The sequence below is a fragment of the Octodon degus genome, unplaced genomic scaffold, assembly GCF_000260255.1.
Source record: "Octodon degus isolate 3935 unplaced genomic scaffold, OctDeg1.0 scaffold00045, whole genome shotgun sequence".
Lineage (NCBI taxonomy): Eukaryota > Metazoa > Chordata > Mammalia > Rodentia > Octodontidae > Octodon > Octodon degus.
The window spans coordinates 13,323,222-13,346,706 of NW_004524621.1; the positions used below are offsets into that span (position 1 = coordinate 13,323,222).

General features: G+C 42.8%; 1 pseudogene; it reads right to left on the reverse strand.

Annotated features, from left to right (window-relative positions):
• Positions 1 to 6,418: 6,418 nt before the first annotated feature.
• LOC101569994 overlaps positions 6,419 to 23,485 on the reverse strand; it is an 18,089-nt pseudogene continuing 1,022 nt past the window's right edge.

Below are 23,485 nucleotides of genomic sequence, written 5' to 3' on the forward strand. Positions count from 1 at the left end.
GCAAAGACCAAATATTTCTTTATTAAATCAACATAGATTAGATCATCATACAGGGCTTTGCAACCTGTAAGGTCTGGGTTAAAAGACCAGAGTGAAAAGTACACCCTTCCCTCTCCCAGGACACACAGACCCACACATGCACATTCACACCAGCATGCACAGCATACCTGGCATGTGCCTACAAGAGGCCTGAGTTCAAATCTTGCCACTACTTCTCGTCAGTTCTGTGATTAAGCAAATGACTCCTCTGCCTCAGTTTTGTGATCTACTATTTCTTACAGTTGTTAAGAAAATAAAGAGCAGGCATAGTGGTGCACACCTGTAATCTCAGAACTTGAGAGCCTGAGGAAGAAAGATTGAGAATCCAGAGCCAGCTTGGACTACATAGCTAGCTTACAGCCAACCTGGGGTTGCATAGTAAGACCCTGTCTCCAAAAACGAAACAAAACTAAAACAATCCAACAACAACCAGAATCTCAAAAAGATTGAGTTAATAACCGTATATCACTCTGAATATGCCTTATAATAATAATAAGCATAACAAATGCCTACTAATTTTTTTTAAGGCTTGTGGGCACTTATGTTGACCTGTACATGAATTTCTCTATATACACCACACAGATCCAGATATCCTCCAACTGCTGAGAACCTTCCTTTTTCCTCTTAGGTGCAGGTCTATAACTCTGTTGGGGCAGTTGGGTTGGTGAATATCAAGATGACAGTTCCTTCATCTTCTAGAGACACTCAGGACCTCACTAGCAATGGATTCCCTAACTCCACTTGAGTGGTGTTTGGAATGGCAGCCTTACACAAGATCATGCGCTCCAATGGACCCAGGAAGGGAGGTAAAGGGAAAAAGGGGGTCATGGACAGTCTCCTTGAGAAATGCTGTCTCTTCCACTTCACACAGGGCCCAGCATGAAGCTGAGCAAGGCAGAGCCCGATAACCATGAGAGTGGGTTTGGTGGGCACTGGATTCCCCCATATGCTCCCTCTTCCATAGATGAATATCAGCTGGGTGCCAAGTCACTGATGTATGAATGAATGCCTTCTGGAGGCAGGGCAGTGGTGCTCAGGGAGACAGGTGTCTGTGAGGTGTGTGAAGTGGAGCTTTCCTCACAAGAGAATCTGCTGCTTTTGAGTCAGGCAAGCTGTGTGTGGAGAGGGTGAAGGTGAATGCAGGAAATGAGATGACCATATTTCTTGTTCCAGTTTTTAGCACATAGCCAGGCTCCCCTCCTCTTAGTTCTAGGAAATGGGCTTTCAGATTCAGATGTTCCTAGAGGTTAGGTTCTTAGAATTGGAATAGTTCCTCCCTTGTCATAAAGAAAATGAGATTCATCTGGCTGAGCTGCTCATACCAGATGAGGCTCATTTCCTTCTTCATCAGGGAACATGGTGGCTTCTGCCTTCATCTAGGCTTTAGGTCCTGTATCTAGAGTGTGAGGAAGAGCAATCTGCAGGGCATGGTTGCTATGGGGTGATGAGGCCCTATAGGAAAATCAGAGGAACATCGCACTCCAAAGACATCCGTACTTCAACAAGATGCATGCCAGGGTCATCATGGTGGGAGGTACAAGAAGTTGTCACCAAGGATAGGTCAGTCATCAAGGTATGAACGTCAGATCACCATGCAGGGTGTCCAGGAAGTAGGAAGAGGCTCTATAGGCAGTAGTCATGATCGTTGGTGCTCTTTGCATTCCTGCTTGCTCTGGTGACTCTGGACAAGTTATTTTCCCTATCTGGACCTCTATTTGCTCTTTTATTTTATGAATTACCTTCAGAATCCACCCCTGGTCTCTTCATAGTTCTTCTCTTCCCCCAGTAGGAAATATCCAGGTCTTGGGTTTTGCTTTTGATCCCAAGGCTAACCATTCCTGTGATCCTGGAGGTAGTCACTCTATCTCTGGGTCTTCATTTGTAAAAAATAGAAGGACCATCCTTGAGGGCTCCTTCTATCCTTCCAGGGCTTCCTTGGGCTCCAAAGTGTAAACAACTGAAGTTGTACCTGGCAAAGGAGGGATGGATACTGTTGTAGGTGCCATCACCTTCTCCTCTTAATGACCCTCCGGGCAACCAGCAAGCTTCCCCTACCATGCTGACTGCTGCCCCTCATAGGCATTTCTTTGTCTTCGTTCTTATTCCTCTTACCTGTTTTCCCTTAGGTTTTCATCCCCTACCAAGCTCAGCAGGCCCCAGAACACCCAGGAGACCTGAAGGAGAAGTGGAGGGATAAAGATGGGGTGGCTGAGCCTCTGCTCAACACCTGGGAGAAGCAGGTAGGTTTAAAGGTAGTGTAGGAATCACTACCATATCCAAGGCCTTTTCCACTGGACCACTTGTCCCACTTCAGATGATCTGGGATTTCATGACTTTAGGAAGCTCCCATCTCAAAAGAAAAACAACAACAACAACAACAACAACAAAAAACTACCTCTCAATAGAAATGCTAAATTAAAGCTAAATAAGCCTTTCTTTCCAAAAAAAAAAAAAAGAAAAAAAAAGGAAAAAGAAAAAGAAATGTGAATTAAAAACAAGGATGCATGCCCATTATAATGGCTATTATTAACAGAAATGAAATTCATGTTAGCAAAGATATACAGAAATTGGGACCTTATGCTGGTTGGAATATGAAATGGTACATTGCCCCTGGAAAATGGCATGGCAATTTCTGAAAAAAAAGTTTAAACACAGAATTACCATATGATCTGACAGTTCTACTTCTAGGTACATACCCTCAAAGAAACAAAAGCAGGGACCTGCACAGATCATTGTAGCACTGTACACAATAGCTAAAAGGAAACATACCGAGTGTCTATCAATGTGTGGCTGGATAAAATGTGGTATATGCATACAGCAGGAGGTTATCCAGCCTTTAAAAGGAAGGAAATTCTGATATACACTCCAACATGGATGAATTTTGAGGAAATTGTGGTAAGTGAAGAAAATCAGTCACAAAAAGGTAAAAACTATAAGATATTGTATACAAGTTCCCTACAATGGTCAAATTCATAGTCAGGAAGTAGAATGACAATAGATGGGGGCTAGGGAAGAGGAGGGTGGGGGAATAGTGTTGCATGAATTCAAAGTTCTAGTTAGGTGTTATGGTAGATGATGGTGGTAAGGATAGTACAAGATAAATCAACTATATATCTTTAAAAATGTTTAAAATAATAAATTTTATGTTACATATATTTTAATCACAATTTTATTTATTTATTTATTTATTTTTTGTATTTTAGGGAATGGTCTACAGGGTGCTCAGGCTCTCACTACTAGAACAGACTCTTAGTGATCTGCTGGTTTACAGCCTCCCAACAGTTGGGATTACAGGTTCACACCACCACGCCCAGTCTCAATTGCCATCTCAGCATGCCCTGGGGGGTGGGGGCAGCATTGCAGGCCCAGGGATCGAACCCCTAGCCCCTGTGCCTGCTTGCAAGTGCTTTAATCCACTGAGATATTTGGCTTCCCCTTTAATTACAGTTTTAAAAAATCGAATAAGAAGGATACCTGTGGTCAAGGCTTGATGTCAACTGTTCTAATCTAGAGATAGAAGAGAGTGACAGTCTGAGAATCTACCGTGAGATTTAAGGGAGATGGGCTGGCTATTTGAGACATGCCACCTGAGGACATACAAACCACAGGGACTCAGCCTGGTTGCTGAATCCAGCCAACACTGTCCCAGAGGAATGGCTTTTTGGTTGCTATATTTTCCCAAGACAAAAGAGCTTTCCTAGGGAGGCTAGGCTATGGCAATGACAAAACATATGTACAAATATTCCCTTGGTTTTTTGGGACTTGTGGGGAGAAGGTGAAACCTAGACTCAAGCAGACCCTTAGAGCGTCAGACAGAGCTGATTTCCACAGTGGTTCCCATTTATCGTTGGCAAATCTAAGGATTGGGCTGGAGATGACTGAAAGGAAGAAATGTTCGAGCTAGACACACATTATACCTGGGGATGAAAACATGGAGAGTCACCTAGACAGGTTGCATAGAGATGGAGAGGAGGGCTTCCTGGCACCAGTAGGGACAGTCCAAGCTCTGCATCAGACCCCGTAGGGTAGACAGAGCATTCTAGAGACTGGGACCATCACTTGCAGTTTGGCCAGGGTGTTACCACTTTGGAAAACCTTTCTGGGAATGGATTGTAGAGAAATAAATCTTAAAAGTGGATCAGTGCTCAGATCCCACTCATCTGCTAGACATTTAGTCTAAAAAAACAATCTATTCCCTGATTTCATACATATGGGGAGCAGTAATTACCCTAGTGCTGCCCATAACCCTGGAAAACATGAAGCCACCACCAACAAGGGGCTGTGCTAAGTAAAGTGAATTACATTCAAACAAGTACTATGCAACCACTGAGGATTAAGTGGATCAACATTTATTGATTGAAAAGAGGTATAAGGGAAAAGAGCAATCTATAGCATGGGATTTTCATACATGGCAGGGAAGTTGATGAATAATTTAGCACAGACATTATAATTATTTGTGGAAGCAGATCCATAAGCAAAAAATTTGAGAATGATCTCTCCCTCTCTGCAGACTGGGTTGAGGATTTTGTTCTGGGTGCTCCACGATGGCACAGCAACTTTTGGTGTTTCAGCCTCTGCCTGAGGACTGAAGCCTTTGTAGAGTATGGGCCTATGGGCCTCTTTGGAAGAAATGGTGGGGTTGAGTATATGGCCCAGTAGAACACTTGCCTAGCATGCTCAAGGGCCTGGGTTTGACCCCCAACAGAGATGAGAGAGAGACAGAGACAGAGACAGAGAGACCAACAAAGACACACACACAAAGACAGAGACAGAGTCAGAGAGACAGTTGCTCCCAGAGGACTTTCTCTCTCTAGCTCTGAAGGGGCAAGTTTGGCTGGAGGCACCTGACCAGGCCTTGGAAAAAACCAGAAGTCTAGGAGGAAGTGAGAGTGACCCCACTGCCAGTGGAGTTTGGCTCCAGGATCCAGGAGCTCTGCATTTTTCCCAGGGAAGCCCTGACATCTGGATTTTAACGTAGATTTGTGCCTGGAGCTGCTGGAGATTCATTTCCGGGCCAGATGTAAATGCTGGACAATTGGCCTGTGCTCTTGGACCTTTTCCCTGACTGGGAGGCATGTGCCAGGCCATGACCAGCATGAGTGCATGCTTCTATCCTTCAGTCCCAGCTGGTGAGGTGCCAGGGGCTGTGTGCCCAGCTCTGCCCCACCCGCTCAGTTTCTTGAAGCCCAGCCAGCTGGAGCTGCCTTTGTTGAGAGCTTTAAACAGGGTGAGTCCCTGGAAGTTAGCCAGTCAGGGCCACTGAGCTAATCAGAGGGGCCTTCAGCGTGTTCCCTGCCTATGAAAGTACCCTGTCGCTGTGGTTGCATCACCTTTGTTTGTTTTGTTATTGTTTTCTCTTTCTTTTTTTGTATTTTTGTTTTATTTTTTTCTTCAGTTTTGATTTTTGAGACAGGGTCTTGATTCAGGCTGTCCTTGAACTCACTGTGTAGCCCCGGCTGGCCTTGAATTCAAGGTACTTCTCATGCCTCAGCCTCTCAAGAGTTCTGGAATGACAGGCGTGTATCACCATCCTCCACCCAGCTGTAGAACCTTTGGACTTTCCTGACACAAAACGGATAGGTCAGCTCCAAGGTCTCAGCTCTCTAGCTCCCAGTAACTGAAGGGATCACTTGAGGGAGGGAGGGCTCAGGAAAACTCTGAACTGCTGACATTGTAATCTCTTGCCACGTGTTTATCCCTTCCCAACACACTTAGAATTTTCCTACCCGCTGTATGTTATTCATTACAAGAATTCCCAACCATGGAAACTTAGGCTCAGGGAGGTCACATGACTTGCACAAGGTCACACAAGGTTAGTATCTGATCTGGAAGTCTAGAGACCTAGCTCAGGGCTCTGGCCACTACAGCAACTCTTCATCCAGTCTCATTGTCCCTCTCCACTGCACAACATGGATGCCAGAAAAAAGAAAAAAAACCCACAAAAACAAACAAACAGAGGAAGCCCTGGTTCTAGCTATATCTCCAGCCCTTTTTATTTTTTGTGACAGGATCTCACTGTCACTAAATTACCCAGATTAGGTTTGAATTTGTGATCCTCCTCTTTGGCCTCCCAGAATGCTGAGATTACAGTAGTGTGACACCACACCCAGCTAGGATACGTTTTGTTTTGTTTTCTTTTTACAGTTTCAGAGGTCTTGGGAACCAGGTAACTTGGCAGCATTATCTGTTCTGGGGGCGTTAATGATGCCTCTGCCAGGAAGACACGTGACTGAATTTACCCTAAAATGCAAGAAGGCCTGAGGGTCAGGGGTCCCCTCAGGGCTAAGTACATCTGTGGACTTAAGAGAAATGGATCTTTCTGCCTCTGGACTAATCTGTGAGTGACACCACTGCCTGATTCACAGACAACACAGCTCCTTCATCCTTCCAGGCCCATCTCTGCCTCTGGAGGGTTCAGCACAGTGTCTTCCTGTAGCTGCAGAAATCCAGAGAGACAGGTGGAGAGACAGATAGAAAGGTAGCTCCACTGAGGCCTGGATTCCCTGCTCAGCTCTCCTGTACCTTCTGGATGCCTTTCTTCTCTTCCAAAAGGAGGGCAATTGCCACACTATTTCCAATTCCCTGTGCATTCTCAGCCAATGGTAGTTTCCTAAGTGAAACCAGGGGCTGTGGTTTGGTTTGATGATTCATGATTTTTAGACAGTCTGAACCAGCTTTAAAAATCAAACTAATAGGTTTAATTTAATCAACTCCAGACCTCACTAATGAGTGTCTCATATGGTTTGTTCTGGATAGACACTTACCTAGCCACAATGAGACTGTGGAATTGAGAGAGAAGACCTACATGCTGAGGACAGGAGAAATCTCTTCTATGATTTATTTCTTTGTTGCGCAAGGATCTCAGATTCCAGAGAGATCTGACCAGCTCTGAGTGCTCTGCATCTAATTCTGTGCTGTGTGTTTTTCTCAGGCCCTGGGTTTGGCGGATGGATTGCAGCCTTGTGTGTCGCAGGAGGCTGTGGACAGCCTCTTTGTTTTGTACCCACTCTCTCTCTCTGGTAGATTCACTGCTCACAACTTCCAGGAAACTGTTCAGGACTTCTCTTCACGGAAAACAAGGCTTGCCAAGCCCTTCTCTGGCCTTTCTCCACCCCTGAGGCAAGGGCACACCCTAACACACTGCTAGGGCTGCCTCATTCTGGGAGGGTGCAGGCTGAGGAGGGAACTGAGGAAGCCCTGGACTCAGGCTGATTCTAAGTAACCATGGTCAGACCATCTCCTCAGATTCTCATCTGAAAATTGGGTGGGGAGTTTGTAAGACAACTTCAGAGCTGCCAGTTTGTGATTCTTTTTTTTTTTTTTTTTCCTTCATCAGCTTGTGATTCTAAGAGAACTCTTTAGGGTATTTTTTTTTTTTTTGAGATTTTCTTTTTTTTGGAAGCGGGGATTGAACTCAGGCCATTGCCAGGCAAGTGCTTATTCCACTGAGCCAGTTCCCCAGCCCCCACTTTAGGGTATTTTTGATCTTTAGTCTTCTAGCCTTTGAGCTACTCAAGGCCTACGATAGGATTTACCTTTCCTGAAGGCCTCAAAGTTCTTCATCGCCAATACAGAAAATCAAGGTGGGGAGGGAGGCTGAAGGGACAGACTCTAGTAGTTCTGAGGGGCCCCAAAGGGCCTGGCATAGAGTCCAAAAGGAGCTAGGCCTTGGCTGCAAGTCTTCCTGCAAGGGCCTGTTGCTTTTCCTTCTCAGCTTGCCTCACCCCTGGACTGCAGCTGCTAAAACATAAAGCATAGCTTAAAAGTAGGACCTCAAATTTGTCCTGGTGGCCTGGCTCCTGCTTTCTTCCAAACATGACCTGATCCATCTCTCACGGTACTATGGGACGTCTCCAGGCTTGAACACCTAGGCTGAAAGGGCAGCCTCCATTTCAAGGCCCCCAACTGAGAGAAGCCAGGAGGTCACTCTTTTCCAAGGTGACTAGGTGCTTAGGTGCCAGGTACACTTCATGAAACAAAGTGACCTGCCCAGACTTCAGGGATATTGGCCAAGGCCCTGTTTACCTGGACATTCAACAGTCTCACAAACCACTTCTATAACTGCTTGTGCATGTGTGTATGTATACTCACTAGAACTTTAGGTGATAATAAGGCAGTTGCCAGAGTGTAAAGAATATGGACTTTAAAGCCAGGCACATTTGGGTTCAAAAACCTGGCTTCATCACAGAGTTGTGTTGGGACTTTGAGCAAATGGTTCTTCTCTATTCAAACACCTAATTATTCCAGTACCATTAATCAAAAAGACTTTGTCATAAAGCAAGTATCCATACCTGTGATGGGATATTTCTGGATTGTATTCTAGTTCATATTCTAGTTCAACATCTATCTATCTACCTACCTACTTACCTACCTACCTACCTATGTATCAAGCTATCCTTGTGCAACTATTACACTCTATTAAGTATAGCTTCTTAATGAATCTTTTCTTTTTTTTAATGAATCTTTTCTTTATGAGTATCTAGGTTCTTGTGATTCCATATGAACTTTATAATTAGGTTGTGAAGATCCACCAAAAAAAAAAAAAAAAAAAAGCCAGACAAGGTGGGCCATGCCTGTAACCCCAGTTACTCAGGAGACTGAGACAGGAGGATCCCTTGCTCATGAGTTTGAGGCTAGTTGGGGCAACATGGAGAGACACCCCTTCCATCTAAAAAGATCCACCAACACACACCACACCACACCCACACACCCCCACACTCTCTCTCTCTCTCTCTCTCTCTCTCTCTCTCTCTCTCTCACTTGCCACCTTGCACCTACTTGTTGACATTTTTCTTTTTTTTCTGGTGGAACCGGGGATTGAACTCAGGTCCTTGTGCTTGCCAGGCAAGTGCTTATTCTACTGAGCTATCTCCACAGCCCCTGCTTATTGACATTTTGACTGAAATGATGGTGAGTCTATGCCTTAATAATCAGGAAACTTTATATCCTATTCTATTCTGGTGTTGGGGATTGAATCCAGGTCCTTGTATATGCTACAGAAAAGTTCTACCACTAAGCTATATCCCTGGCCTGAGACTTGATATCTTTACAACACCTATGTTGTGAGACCTATGTGTGAGACCCTGGGTTTAATCCCTAAATAATAAATAAATAAATAAATAAATAAAAACATTGAGCCTTTAAACTGAAAACAAGATATAATCCTCTCTTTTGGTTTATAGCTTTTTAAATTTCTTCATAGGAATTTTATACCAGAGACAGTTTCTCATTTTCTGAGTGTCTAAAAAAAGTCTTAATTTTCATCTCCATTCTAAATTGTGTAGAATGGAAACTGTAAGTCAAAAGTGTGGGTGCTCACCTGTAATCCCAGCACTTAGGAGGCTGAGGCAGGAAGATCGTACATTCAAGTCCTACTTGAGATATTTTCTCCAAAAACAAAAAAGACAAAAACTTCAAACATACACAAAAGTTGAGAGACCAATTTAATAAATATCTGTAGCCATTTCTTTTAACTTCAATAATTAATAAAACCTATCCAACTTGTTTCACTCCACCTAGTTCTGACCCAGTCCCAGATTATTTTGAAGCAAATTCCTAGTATCCCAATATATCATCTGAAAATATTTCAGTGTCTAACACTAGGAAATAAGTAGTGTTTTAAAACACAAACATAGGGCCAGTCAGATAACTCAAGGGATTAAAATGCCTGTTTAAGCAGGTGCAGGGTCTGGGGGTCTGGGGAACTGGGGGTTTGATCTTTGGCCTGCCGTGCCAGTCTCACCTCCAGGGCACACTGAGAGGGAGAATGAGAATGGGTGTGATGGTGTGCACCTGTAATCCCAGCGCTTGGGAGGATGAAAAACAGGAAGGATCACTATAAGTCCAATCTGTGTAGTGAGATCCTGTAGACCCTGTACTAAATACATAAAAAACAAACCCACACACAATAATTTAAAATAAGTAATTAAATTCCTTCATATCAAAGAGTCAATGTTCAGATGCCACCAGTTGTTTTTTATGTTTTAATTTCCAGGGTTTTTTTTTTTTTTAGTGCTGAAGATTAAACACCAGGACATCCTGCATGTTAGCAAAGGCTCTTCCCCAGCCCCTACATAACAGAAAATCAGAGTTCTATTCATGAAAGATATTTTTGTTGGATGTAGAAATTCAATTTTGTAGATTTTTTTGTTTTGTTTTGCAGTGCTGGGGATTGAATTCAGGGCCTCACACATGGAAGACAAGTGGTCTACCACTGGGTTACCTCCTCAGCCCAAATTTTAGTTATTTTTTCCTTCAGTGCTTCAAAAATGTAATTCTATTACTTATTGGCTTCTATTTTTGCTGAAGAGTCATGTATTTATTTTATTATTGTTCTTTTTTCTTTTTAATGTAATGCATCTTTTTTCCCTATGCTTGGTTTTTAGAATTTTTTCTTTCTCACTGGCTTTGAGCAGCTTGATTCCATGTGGTCAGGTATACATGCCATTTTATTTATCCTGTGAGGATTTTTGGGACTAAATAAATCTGTGGCTTGATAGCTTTCTAAAAAAATTCTCAGCCACTAATCCTTGAAGTTTTGTTCCTGTTTCATTTTCTCTTTTGTTTTACTAGAACTTGAATTTTACATATATTACAATTTATCATATCCTTTATTAATCACTTTTTCTCCTGTATTTCCTAAATTTTTGTCTCTCTGGATTTTTTTTTTTCAGTAAGGGGGATTAATCCCAGGACTCTATGCATGCTAGACCAGTGGTCTGCAGCCAAGCTATTCCTCTAATCCTTATATTTTATTTATTTAATATAATCTTTACATTTTATTTATTTATTTATTTATCTATTTATTTATTTATTTATTTTTATGTATTTGGTACAGGGACTTACTATGTAGTTTGGACTTGTAGTGATGCTCTTGTTTTCAGCTTTTTCAGCACTGGGATTACAGGTGTGTGCCACCTTGCCCGGACTTGGTAGGCCTCCAGGCCGGTGCAGCATGTGGTACAAGGGATTGAATCCTGGTTCCTTCACTTGCCTAAGCAGGTGCTTAGTCCACTGAACTATCTCACCAGCCCTTCTAGACCTTATTTTTTATTTTCAGAGGATCTCACTAATTTGCCCTGACTGGCCTTGAACTCATGATTCTTCTATCTCAGCCTATCAAGAAGCTAGGATTATAGATGTGTGTCAACATACCCGGTTTCGGGGTTTTTGGTTTTCTTGGCAGGGGGAAGAGGGGTTGGTTTTTTAGGGGGAAGGAGACAGAGTCTTGCTTTGTAGTATAGGCTGGCCTTGAACTATGTAGCACAGGCTGGTCTTGAACTTGCAGCGATCTTCCTGCCTCAGCCTCCCAGGTGCTGGGATTTCAGGTGTGTGCCACCATGCCTGACTGATTTTTCAATTCATAAATTATCTTTTCAGCTTCTTAAATCAACTGGTAGACCTATTCATGGTGTCTTATTACTGACTATTATATATTTGTTTCAGTTACTTTTTTCTCATTGCTGAGAGAAAAATACCTAACACCCAAAATGAAGGAAAGAAAGGTATTTAGCTCACAGTTTGCAGGGGTTTCAGTCCATATTCAGCTGGCTCCAAGGCAGAGTAGTACATGGCAGAGGTCAGCAGTTCATGGCAGTGGAAAACAGTAAAGCAACAAGAGGAAAAAGGGAGGAACAGCGGCTACAGCAACAGAGCAAGCCCCTCTCCTGTCCTTATATTGCATTCAGGCTATGGGGCTGGTGTAGCACTTATACCCATAATCCCAGCACTGGATCTTTAATTAATCACAAACACTGGAAGCCTGCCCTGATGACTGCATAAGACTTTGGTGGGGACAACTAGACACAAACCATAACAATATTTAATTCTTCAATTTCCATTTAGGTCCTTTTTTTGTTCTAAATCCTGTGCTGAAATTCTTACTCTTGCTTTTAAACTCAGTAAAAATAATGTCTGTTATAATTCCAGTATTTGGGGCCTCTCTGGAGTTATTTTTATTATCTACTGTTTTTGCTAGTTCACATTCATGCTGTATTATCTCTTCATAGAGTAGATGTTGCTAATTGCAAAATTAAATATGAAACAATGGTTCTGGCAATAATTTGAGTCTGTGATATCTTCCTTCAGAGAGGTCTTAAAGCTTGTGTTTTAGGAATCACTGGAATTCCAGGATTGTCTTATTCCAATTTCAGGGATTGGGACAATTTGAAGCTGGTCCCTGTGAGGCCCTACTTACATCTGACTCATCCTGCTAAGACTCACCTTTTCAGTATTTCACCCTAGGGTAGGTTCATTAGTACTCCTTATTTTAGCCATCTCTAAACTTCAACCCCTGTCCTTCTGTTCAAAATCTCATTTTCCTCTTTATCCATTGACAAGCATACCCCAAGGGACAAGCAGTCACATACACCCATTTGTTATCTCTTTGATGTTTGCAAACAGATTTATTTTGTACTTTTCAGGTGTCTTCACTGTGAGAACTGGGCCAAGTTCAAAGAAGTAAAATTCTCCTTAACTTCTGAGCCTCAGTTCTCTCTAGATGGTGACCTTTGGGTGTACCTGTGGGATTTCACAACACGAGACCATCAGTGAGCTTGACATGAGAAGCCCAGGAGAGGCAAGTCATTTTGGAATAAAATAGAGTGAACAAGAGAAGAAAATAACATACATTTGAGATGAGTTCTTTCGGAAGTTTGTCTACGAAGGAGAGCAGAAAACATGACATGTAAAGCGGAATGATCCGGGTCAGGGAAGAATTTTGAGACTGAAAGATACTAGAGTATGTTGTATGCTGTTGGAAATGTGTGCGTCGAAGAATGGATTCTCCATTTCCACAACAGGTAGTTTTCTCACGTAAATTAGTTCCTTAACTTTCTGTGTCTGCCTTGTAGTTTTAATTAGCATAATCAAAAGCTCCGGGGCCCAGCTCTGGCCAGCTTTAGCGGGTTTTTCTTATCAGATTCCTAGCCACTTCTTTTCTTTACACTTATATTAGTTTTGGCTCTAGAAACCACTTCACATCCCAGTAATACTGAAGATTGAACCCAGATCCTTCACACTGAGGTACATCCCAGCTCTTTTATTTTGCAATAGTTTTGGTAAATTACTAAATTGCCCAGGCTAGGCTTCAATTTGAGGTGCTTCTGCCTCAGTTTCCCTGACTGATAGGATTACAGGTGCATACCACCATGCCTGGCTTCCCCATCCTCTCTTACCTGATTAGATGCTCCTCATAAAACTTCCTGCCACGTAGGCTAGTGGTTTCCAGCCTCTTCTACAGGAAGCTACCAGAGTATTTTCATTATGTGCCACGTACTGTTCTAGGAGTTGGGAGCTCAAAGTTGAAATTTAAATATGTCATTCTTTCACCTAGTAATACCTTTTGGCCCTTTTATTTCTCTCTGGCTGAAGCCCTAATTTCTAACCTGTCTCTCCAGTTTTATTTTTCTCATCCTTGATTCCTTCCCTAGCTGGTGGTTGTGGGGGGTAAGGCTGGGTTGTCTGGGAAAGAGATGATGGGGTCAGAGAAGGTAGTGGCCGCACTTGCCTGCTTAGGTTGGGCTGGCTGTCCCTCCTGGCACACTGTTTCCCTTGACTGCCAGTCCCTGGGGCAGCACCTGCACTCGAATGTCAGTTCCAGGTAGAAGCAACATCCTGGCCTGGTGAGCTGGGGCTGTGCTGCGCCAAGGTCTTTGTTTCTACCTTGGGAGCAGCTTCGGGTTTCTGTCCTTTTTCTAAGAACTGTGCATGTGCCACGTGGATGCCACTGTAGCCAAAGTCAACAAGAAAAACAATACCCGGAGGAAAATCTAGCTCACTTATGTCCCAGACTGTGGTGTTCGTCAAAGTTTCCATGCTTGCCATGTGATCACACATGGCTCAATACATGAATTCATATCTGTGTGTGTGTGCATTTCCCTGCTCCCCCTGCATGTACCTCTCTGAGTTTTGGGGGGAGGGAGGCTAAGAAGGAAGGATCTGTATTGTGTCCTCTATCCATGAATCTGTATATGCCTGTGTGCTGTGTGCCTGTGTGCACCTGCGTGTATGTCTATACCCCGTGTCTAATGCATGCTGCCTTGCAAGATGCAGAGTGCCATGGGTGGTAAAAGAATTTACCTATAATCAAGGAATGTAGAAAAATAAGAGTTGATTGACACACTGCAAGAGTAGCAGGAAAGTCCAAGAGAAGACTAAATCCTCAGTGTAAAAGAATAGGGTTTCTGAGGGGCATGGGGAATGTGTAAAAGGTTTGGGGTGATCAGCACATACAGTCTAGGAAGGCTTTCTTTTGGTCAGCTCGCACTTCTGTATCACACAGGAGGCCCTGTGTTGTGTTAATGGTTACACATTAAAGGATCTAATTTGGTGTACTCCACTACTTTGGTCTTCACAGAAGGCCTATAAGGTGTGAAACAAGAACAACTATACTCATCAACTCCAAGAAAGGGATAAAAGGCCACTGGAAAGAAATACATATACTTCACATCAAAGGCGTGGTTGTTACAGTATTTGCTTTTTTTTTTTTTTTTTGAACCAGAGATCAAACTCAGGACCCTGTGCTTGCCACGCAGGCACTTATGCTTCTGAGCTATATCCCCAGCCTAGTACTTACTTTTATGTGTGGTTTAGCCTGCAAGAATGTTAGGATCACTTAGTATGTGCTAGGTCAGAGAAGCCTGAGGGAGCAAGAGGCTAGGTTTACTGTAATTGTTCTGTAATTGTGTATTACCGAGTTTTCTGCCTTGTCAGCCTCCATGATTTTGTGTGTCCCTATGCTTCTATGTTTACATGTATTCATTCCAAAATTCCATGACTTACTCTTCAATCCATTTCCATTCCCTTTTGTGGTCATGTCCTGAACCTTGTTATTAGCAAGAAAATTTCCATCTCAGAAATCTCAAAACCTAATATTTTAGGTTCTGAAATATGTTTTTATTTCTTTAGTTCTTTTACACATTGACTCTCATCAAACCTGTCTTCTACTCATTGATGCCTTCAGCCCTCCACAGTCCAACAGTCCCCTTGCTTAAGGGCCTAACTTATTCTTTGTCTCCTCCCAACTTCACCTAGCAAATCTCCAAACCTCTAGCACAAGGCCACTAAGCTGTGCTGAAGAAAGACTCTTGGCTAGGTGGATCTATCCACCTAAAGTCGATCATCTGCTGTCCCAACTGATGGGAACCAACTTCACACTCCTAGTTACACAGCTATACCATCCTTTCTCACCCCAAGTGAAGTGGTCTCAGCACAAAAACCTTGTCTCATGCTACCTCACAGGAAAAAAATGTGAGGTTCATGGGTGTGAAGTTCCTCCATTTCTGGCCCCCTCTCACCTCCAGATATGTCTGTAGCTGCTTTCTTTCTCATCTCCTTTCCTGTACCTTAGTGTCCTTTCTCATATTCAAGTCTAGACACTCCACAAAGAATCCACCCCAGGCTGGGGATACAGCTCAGGGGTAGAGTGTCCCATGGGGAGGGGATTGATTCCCAACACTAAAAACAAAACAAAAATCTGAAAAGGATCTCAGTTTTCTTTCATTAGTTCTCTTTTTAAATCAGAAGTGATGGAAATCTCAAGCCAAAGCAGTTTAAGGAGACATAACTAGCTCACACAACCAGGATGCTCCAAACTGTACCCTTTTGGGCTGGGAAGATAGCTCAGCAGTCTAAAGCACCTGCTTAGGCAAGCTTAGGCAAAGCACAGCAACCACATGTGGTGATCCCTGGCACCACATGCTGTACCCAGGGCAGGCTGTGGCGGGCCACAAAAAAAAATTGTACCCTTTTATGAATAGCTAGACCATATGATGACGCTTGGACAATGTTTCAGTTCCATGCCTCAGTTTCCTCATCTATAATATAGGATATTTTAGTATCCCCTACCACATAAAATTTCTGTGAGGAGGAAAAGCAGTCAGAAACCTAGATGTGGTAGTCCTCACTTCTCCTTTACTCTATATAACTCTTATTCTTTTCATTGTAGCCTCACTTTTTCTGCTTCCCTATTATGTAATGGAAGTGATTGCTCACAACTCTTTAGTATTTTTCAGGCCAGTTATAACTACACTATTTGGTTCCAGTTTTTAGTACTCAGAAGATGATTCAATCCTCTTTTCCTTGGTAGGTCACTACCTACCACTGGGCCATTCATATATAGTAGAAAGAGAAGTCCCTGGTAAAATTTGATGTTTACTGGCCCACCCTTAGAAAAGATAAGAATATCAGAGACAAAGGGGAATTGTGAGCTTGCCCAAAAACTGTCTATTGCAATTAGAGAAATAAAAAACCTCTTGCTGTTCTAGGGGTCAGGATAATATGGAAAATAAGAGTGGAATATTCCAATTGATCTAGTTAAAGAAAGGCTAAGCATTTCAGGTATACAAGTTTAGAATTGATTCTATGCCCTGGAGTGCTTAGAGGTTGCAGGAAAGTAGTCTGTCGAAGGATGTCATTTAAAAGGATAACAACATGAGGAAATCCCTGTGGTAGAGTACAGGAGCTGCTGGGGCTCGCCGCCGTGACCCGGCCCTGTGGATTCTGTTTGTACAGATCCCAGATCAAAGGTGTGTTAGTGGAAGCCTTGCATACCACAAGTGCTAACAAGTCATAAGGTTGGGAACTGGCCTCCCATGGGAGCCTCAGCCTTGTGGTAGGAATCCTTTTTTGTGTAAACAGAGGAGGTGCTGGCCGCACACTCCACTGTGGCTTTGTGACACCGAGGCTAAATTGAATGGGACATACAGGGATTCCGGCAGTCAGGACAAAGTGGATTCCACAAGAGGACAACCAGCCACCACCTACTGGCACACAGGCAGAGTATAGTATAAACCCATCTGTAAGAGTAGCCTCTTGTTGAAGAGGAAGGTAGGTTTCACTCCCAAACTGAACAGTTTAGATTTTATTCTGATTTACATTGTCACTTTTCCCTTGTGTTAATAAATACAAATAACAGGACTTTGCCTTCTTAATGGATGATAACATGTTTTTGTACAGTTAGTTAACAAGTTTGGCTTATTATATTAACATATTATTAACATATTTAATCCTTTAAAATTTAGAGGTAGATACTCATATTCATATTTTACACAAGATCAAGGCACAGAGAAGTTTAGCAATTTATCTGAAGTCACATTGCTGGCAAGTGGTGTAACTGGTCTTTTATACCATGTAATCTTTGGTTTTTTCTTTTTTTTTTCCAGAACTGGGGATTGAATTTAGGCCCTTGCACTTGCCAGGCAAACTGTTATTCTACTGAGCTATCTCCCTGGCCCCTTAATCTGTGGTTTTTATTAGCTCTCAGTTTTTTGGCTCTAACGCCAATGGTGTGTATTGCTTAGCTTCTTCTGGAGGCAAGAAGCAGTTTCTCACAAGCAATTTTAAGAGGAGGAGGAGTTAGCAAATGCCCAAAGTGGAGTTAAGATCTGGAGAGCTGAACACAGTGGCACGCTCCTGTAATCCCAGCTATTAGAAGTCTGAGTCAGGAAGACTGAAAATTCAAGCCCAGCCTGGGAAATTTAGTGAGCCCTTATCTCAAAATAAATAAAAAGGGCTGGGCACAAAGTTCAATAGTAGAATGCTCCAGCCCTGGGTTCAGTTCCTGGGAGGTAAGGGGACAGACAGACCTACACATTGGAAATAGAGTAGGCACCATGAGCCAGACAGACATTTAATTTAGGAGCCAGAAAAATGGCTCTGGGGCTCAATAGTCACTCCAGCATCCTCAGCAGCAAGGAGTGGTTCAAGGTTCTCTACTCCACTGTGCCTCCACTGACACCACTCTCCACATTTTGTGTGTCTGCTTCATGGTTCCTTTATAATGTATGTACTCCCTGGCTTTCCTTCCCTCAGCTCAGCTCCCTCCGTCCCTGTCCTGTCCCTCTCTGTCTCCTTCTCCCTCTCTCAGCTAAAGCTTCTTCAAGCTTCTTTCTTAGTCATCTCATGGCGTTGGGGTTTACTCCTCAGGATCTTTTAGCACCTGCCATTAAAAGCCTCAATCTCCCCACATTTTCAAGACAAACCTGAGGCATAGAGAAAAGCTGAGTAGCTCAACTCATCATTTGGAACCAGCACAGATCATAAGATCCCTGTGGTCACAAGTTCTTGGGGCAGGTACCCTCTTCTAGCCTAACTTGTAGGACTAGGTTGGGGACTGAAGTCCCAAGGTAAAGAACATAGTCACCTTGTAAGCACTGATGCCAGTGAGGTAGTTTTCTTAGACGGTGTCTGTGTGATACACAAGTCTATCTAAGTATTACACCTTCAGGTTAAAATTATTCTTTGTGCCTCAAACCAGTTTCATTTCCTTGTCTTTCTAGGAAGGCTTCTTTCCCTTCTCCTCCCTCTAGTCCTGTGGACCTGGATATCTTCCACTTACTCGGCTTTTCTAGTGAGGACAGCACCTGCAGCCACTGATTCGGATACTGGTTAAAGAAGGAAAGGAAGGGACAGAAGCTCCAGAATCTCTTATTGTGAGATTTGATTTCCTCCTTTCTACTTTCTAGTCAGGTGACTCCCTACTAGTCTCACAGAGTTGCCCACACAGTCATCCCATTACTCTTCCTTGCCAGATAATCTGAGACTGTGGGTAGAAAGTGGTCACTCCGTAGTCCCAGGCCAACCACGTGATTCCCCTTACCAGTGATGGCTTCAGCTTTAACAAAGGCATAGACTGCTGCCCTTGTCAATGCCTCAGCAGAAGTGGGAGGGCTTCTGGGAAACATTTTTGTCCCTGATAAAAACTGATCCACGAAGAGAAACTCCCCTTTTGACCTTGGGTCAGGGACATATTATGGTGTCTGAAGGCAGCAGGCTTATATTTGAGTAACTAAAAAGCATTATTTTGTTCCAAGTTGTAGCAGTTGGTTTTTATCCAGGTAAGTATACAGAAAAAGATGAGGCTTCTTTGTTGAGAATTTCTGCTTTCTTGCAAGAAGTTAAAAAGGAAAATGTTTAGTTAACAGATCTCAAGTCTTACCCTGTTACAAGCTGTTAGAATTATATAATTTTTTCTGGACTTTGCCTTATTATGTTAGGGGACATTGGTCTATTTTAACAGGCAATAAAGTTCACCTGTCGCCCCACTTTGACACTCAAATACTGACCCTGCCTTCTACTTCCTTCGTCCATTGAAAGAGGGTCTACTTGTCGCCTCCTTTACTAACCAGTTCAGACATCAGGAGACTGGCTTTACAATGGTAGTTTTTTTTTTTTTTTCCTGTGTCTGTCCTGCCCTCTGCTGGGTAAGGATGTGAACTGCAGATTAGTGGACTTAGGTAAGAGACAACTTTGTAGAAACCGGATTTCCCTTGGGGTCACTCTAAGTTGATGTTCATTAGAAATCCTGTGAACTCGGTTTCTGAGTGTGGGGTGGGAAGATTCCTGGGGAGCTCAGATGCTTGGTTTAGAGGTTAGAGGTTATCTCAACCTCTAGTTGAGTGTGTGTGTCTGCGTGCCAGTTTGAGTGTATATGTGAATGGAGAGATGTGAGAGACTCCATTTGTTTAGTGTTAGAAACAAAATTTCCTAGACAAACTGATCTTTACAAACTGACGAAGTTTATCAACTTGCTAACAGGGGACCAGAAAGGGCACAAAAGATTATGCTTTTGTGTATGGAAAGGGCACAATGAACAGACAAATTATAGAGTTGGAATACTTAAACATCTAGTTTAGAGGAAAATCTCTCCTTTTTAGCTAAGTAAAGAGTGCAGTTTGCATGAGATCCTGAGTTTGATCCTTTGATCACAAAAAGATTGTAATTTCATTATATATGGTAATGAAAATGTCATACTCCACCCTGTTATGACAGAGAAAACATAGATAGGATGAGGAAGGCAGAACAGTGGGGGTTAATCAGAGACTCATTCAATATATCTAACAAGCAAAAGATGAGGATACCTCTGTGGCTGCCAATGACAACGATGAAGTTTCATTTCTCCAGGACAGTGTCTGAGGTCTTACTGATACGGAGGCATAAGCCATCGGCACAGCAGCAAATAAGCTCTGACTTTCTACATGGCTGCTTGGCACCAGGAATTTTCTCAAGCAGCAAGGAATGTGCACATGGAATACAGTTCCTGTCCCTCAACTCCCACAGCTTTTACCTTTCTTGTCATTCCTTGTTTTCTTGTGTTTAGAAGGCTTTTTCTGAAATTAAAATGACCAAGGCTAGAATTCACATGAATTAATTTTTCAGGTAACTGATGTTTGCACCTTGAAGTCCTTTAACTTTCCTTCATGCTGGAGATTGAAGCCAGGCCTTACACACGCTAAGCATTCACTTTGCCACTGATCCATCCATCCATCCATCCAAAAATAAGTAATTTTTTATTTTTATTAATATGTGTTTGTAGCACATAATACGTATATTGATGATAAGGAGCTGGTACATGTATATAATACATTTTAATTGTTTATATATTCCTTTCCTTTATTCTTAAATTCAAAAAGGATTTTATTGTCACATGCTAATGATTTCTGTTTTAATGATGCAGAAAAATGAGGAGATTAAATATTAGTTTAAATCCCATCACCCAGGTGATACTAGGTGAACAAATAGTTCTTATAGAAACACACAAATGAGGGCTGGGGAGATAGTTCAGCTGCGTAAGTGCCTGCCTGGCAAACACAAGGTCCTTAATTCAGTTCCTAGGACCACCAAACAAACAAAACACAAATGAGATTAGGTGAATAAGTAGAAGGCAAATGAAACAGTTCTATAATACTTTTCAAAAAAATTGAGAGGACAACTGTATTTATTCTTGGCCAGGTCTTTAAAAAAAAATGTACTCGGCAGCTGCACTCTCCTTTTTTTATTCAGTTCCAGGGAGGTAAGGGGCCTCACAGCACCTCTGCCACAAGCTTTGTCAAGCAGGAGCCATGCAGTCTCGCTCACAGGTGGTTACTGAGGTTCTCCACCTAAGGCTCGAGGCTTGTAACTGTAAACTCATTTTTTGCAAGGAGGAAAGAATCTGATACATTGCTCCTCAATGAAACCATGACTTAAATCCTACCTCAAGATTTAACTTTAACTACCTTTATTTTTCTGATTACAAATATATATATATATATATATATGTGTGTGTGTGTGTGTGTGTGTGTGTGTGTACACACACACACACACACATATGCATAAAGGGAAGGGATAAAGGAAAAAAATTGCATTGTGCTGACACAGAGACTTGAAATTCTAACTAAGGGTCAACTGACATTTAAAGGAGACTACTACATGAAGTCTCATCAAGGCATAGATGTTTAGCGAGTGTCACTTTAGCCTTAAAATGTATGAAAACACTTCTCCACAGAACTGGCCCCACAGCTGTTGGAATGCTGAGGCATGGGTCAGTGAGTCTGGAAAAAATGAGTTCTCTCTGTGCCTTGTGTGAAGTAACAAGTAGCTCCTGCTGCCAAGTGGGGCCTGCAGCTCATTGCTTAGCTCACAGCTTTTTTTTTTTTTTTTTTTTTTTTTTTTTTGCAGTACTGGAGATTGAACTCAGGACCCTGTGCTTGCCAGGCAAGTGCTTATTCTACTGAGCTATCTCCTTGGCCCTAAAGAGTATGTTTTGTTTTGTTTTTTGCAGAACCAGGGATTGAACTCAGGCTCTTGCCCTTGCCAGGCAAGCGCTTATTCTACTGAGCCATCTCCCTGGCCCACGGCTTAGCTCAGCAGTGGAATCAGTGGAGAACTTGGGAGAGATAGGCATAGTCAGAGGCTGGTCACTTGACTTTATCTCCACAGACCAGTATTTATGTATTGGCTTTGCCTTGTGCACCAGTTCCTTCTGCAGCCTGCCCAGCTCCTCCTTCTGTTCCTTTTCCTGCTGCCTGGCTTCCTCCAGCTGCTGGGCTTTCTTAGCTTCTACCTCAGCCATTCTCTTCTCCAGCTCCTGTAGCTCCTCGGCTCTCTTCTCAGTAGCCAATTGCAAAGGTTCCTGAACTAGACAACCACAAAGGCCCTCAGCAACTGTTTTTTTCTCTTTCTTGGGAACAAAGGGCTCCTGGGAGGTGACCATGTTCGGATGAGCCTTGAAGCAAGCTGCTTCTTTCTGCTGTTTCAGTTCTTCTTCCAGCTGGTGCCTCTATGTCTGAGCCTTCTTAGAACATCTTCTGTTGGTCTCCAAGTAAAATAGCTCAGTTTGGGTCATGTTTTTTATCTTTTCTGGCTGGTTAATGCTATCAAAATGAGGTAAGGGAAGTGCCTTCAACTTTGGTACCTCCTCTTTCTGTAATTCTTTTATTTTCTTCTTTTGTAACTGGCATTCTTTGCCCCAAGAATCAAAAGAGAAAGGGCATATTTCTACAGTTCTTGCCTCTGGAATATGGGGCTTAAAAGGCACCCCATAATGTGGCACAGGTTGAACTCTTATCACTGCTGGTTCATCTTCTTCCTCATTTTCTTTGCTGGATAGTTGGATTCTGTTCTTTAGTGCAAAGGCTGGAGACTTGGGGATGGTGACTAGGACTTTCTTTTCAGGAACACCCACAACATCTTCCAAGATCTTTTTTTTAATTTTAGGGAAGGGTCTACAGGGTGTTCAGGGTTTCACTACCAGATTGGACTCCATAGTGATCCGCCTGTCTACAGCCTCCCAAGAGCTGGGATTACAGGCGCTTGCCACCACGCCCAGTCTCAATTGCCATCTCAGTGTGCCCCAGGGGCGGGGCCAGCATGGCAGGCCTGGAGATTGAACCCCAGCCCCTGAGCCTGCTTGCAGGTACTTTAATCCTCTGAGCTATTTGGCCAGCCCCCAAGACCTTAATACGGCAAGGTCTAGAATGAAATTCAAAATGTTTGGCTGGGGAAGATGGCTCAGCAGAATAAGCGCTTCCCTGGCAAGTGCAAGGGCCTGAGTTCAATCCCCGGTTCTGCCAAAAAAAAAAAAAAAAAAAGAAAAGAAAAAGAAATTCAAAGTGTTCATCCTCTAATTTCTTCTTTGACTCTCGATCCTGGATTCTTTTCTCAATTTCCAAATCTAAGCCAATACTCTGAATAGGTGGTTTCACAGGTGGTCTCTTCAGCAAGACAGGCCCATCTTCAAGAATTCTGGGATCTATTTCTTGTGCTTTGAATGTGTATTGCTGCAGTTTCTCAAGCTCTTCAGCCTCCTGTTCTGCTGTGCTTTTGCAGGTCACAAGCCTTGCTTGGTGCCTGATTTGCAGTAGAGGGGCCCGTGGCTTCACAGACATCTTGGTCACAGAAGATCTGGAGGGTACCAGGCTAGTATCTTCTTTGTGGCTTCTTAAATGTTATCTGTTAGAAGTTCTTTTGTGAAAAGCTTCTACCTGCTGTAAAAGAGGCACAGCTGCAAATGCAGCCTCATCAAATGTTCTTTCTTTCCTTGTGACAAGTTGAAAGGCTTAATAATAGTACAGACCTGAACTTGAGCAGGAGATGGAGGATGCTTTCACAGTTCAGCTGTAAAGTTCACTTCCATATACTCCTGGTTCTTAGGATATTGTTCGATTTGCTCATCTGTGCAGAAGTG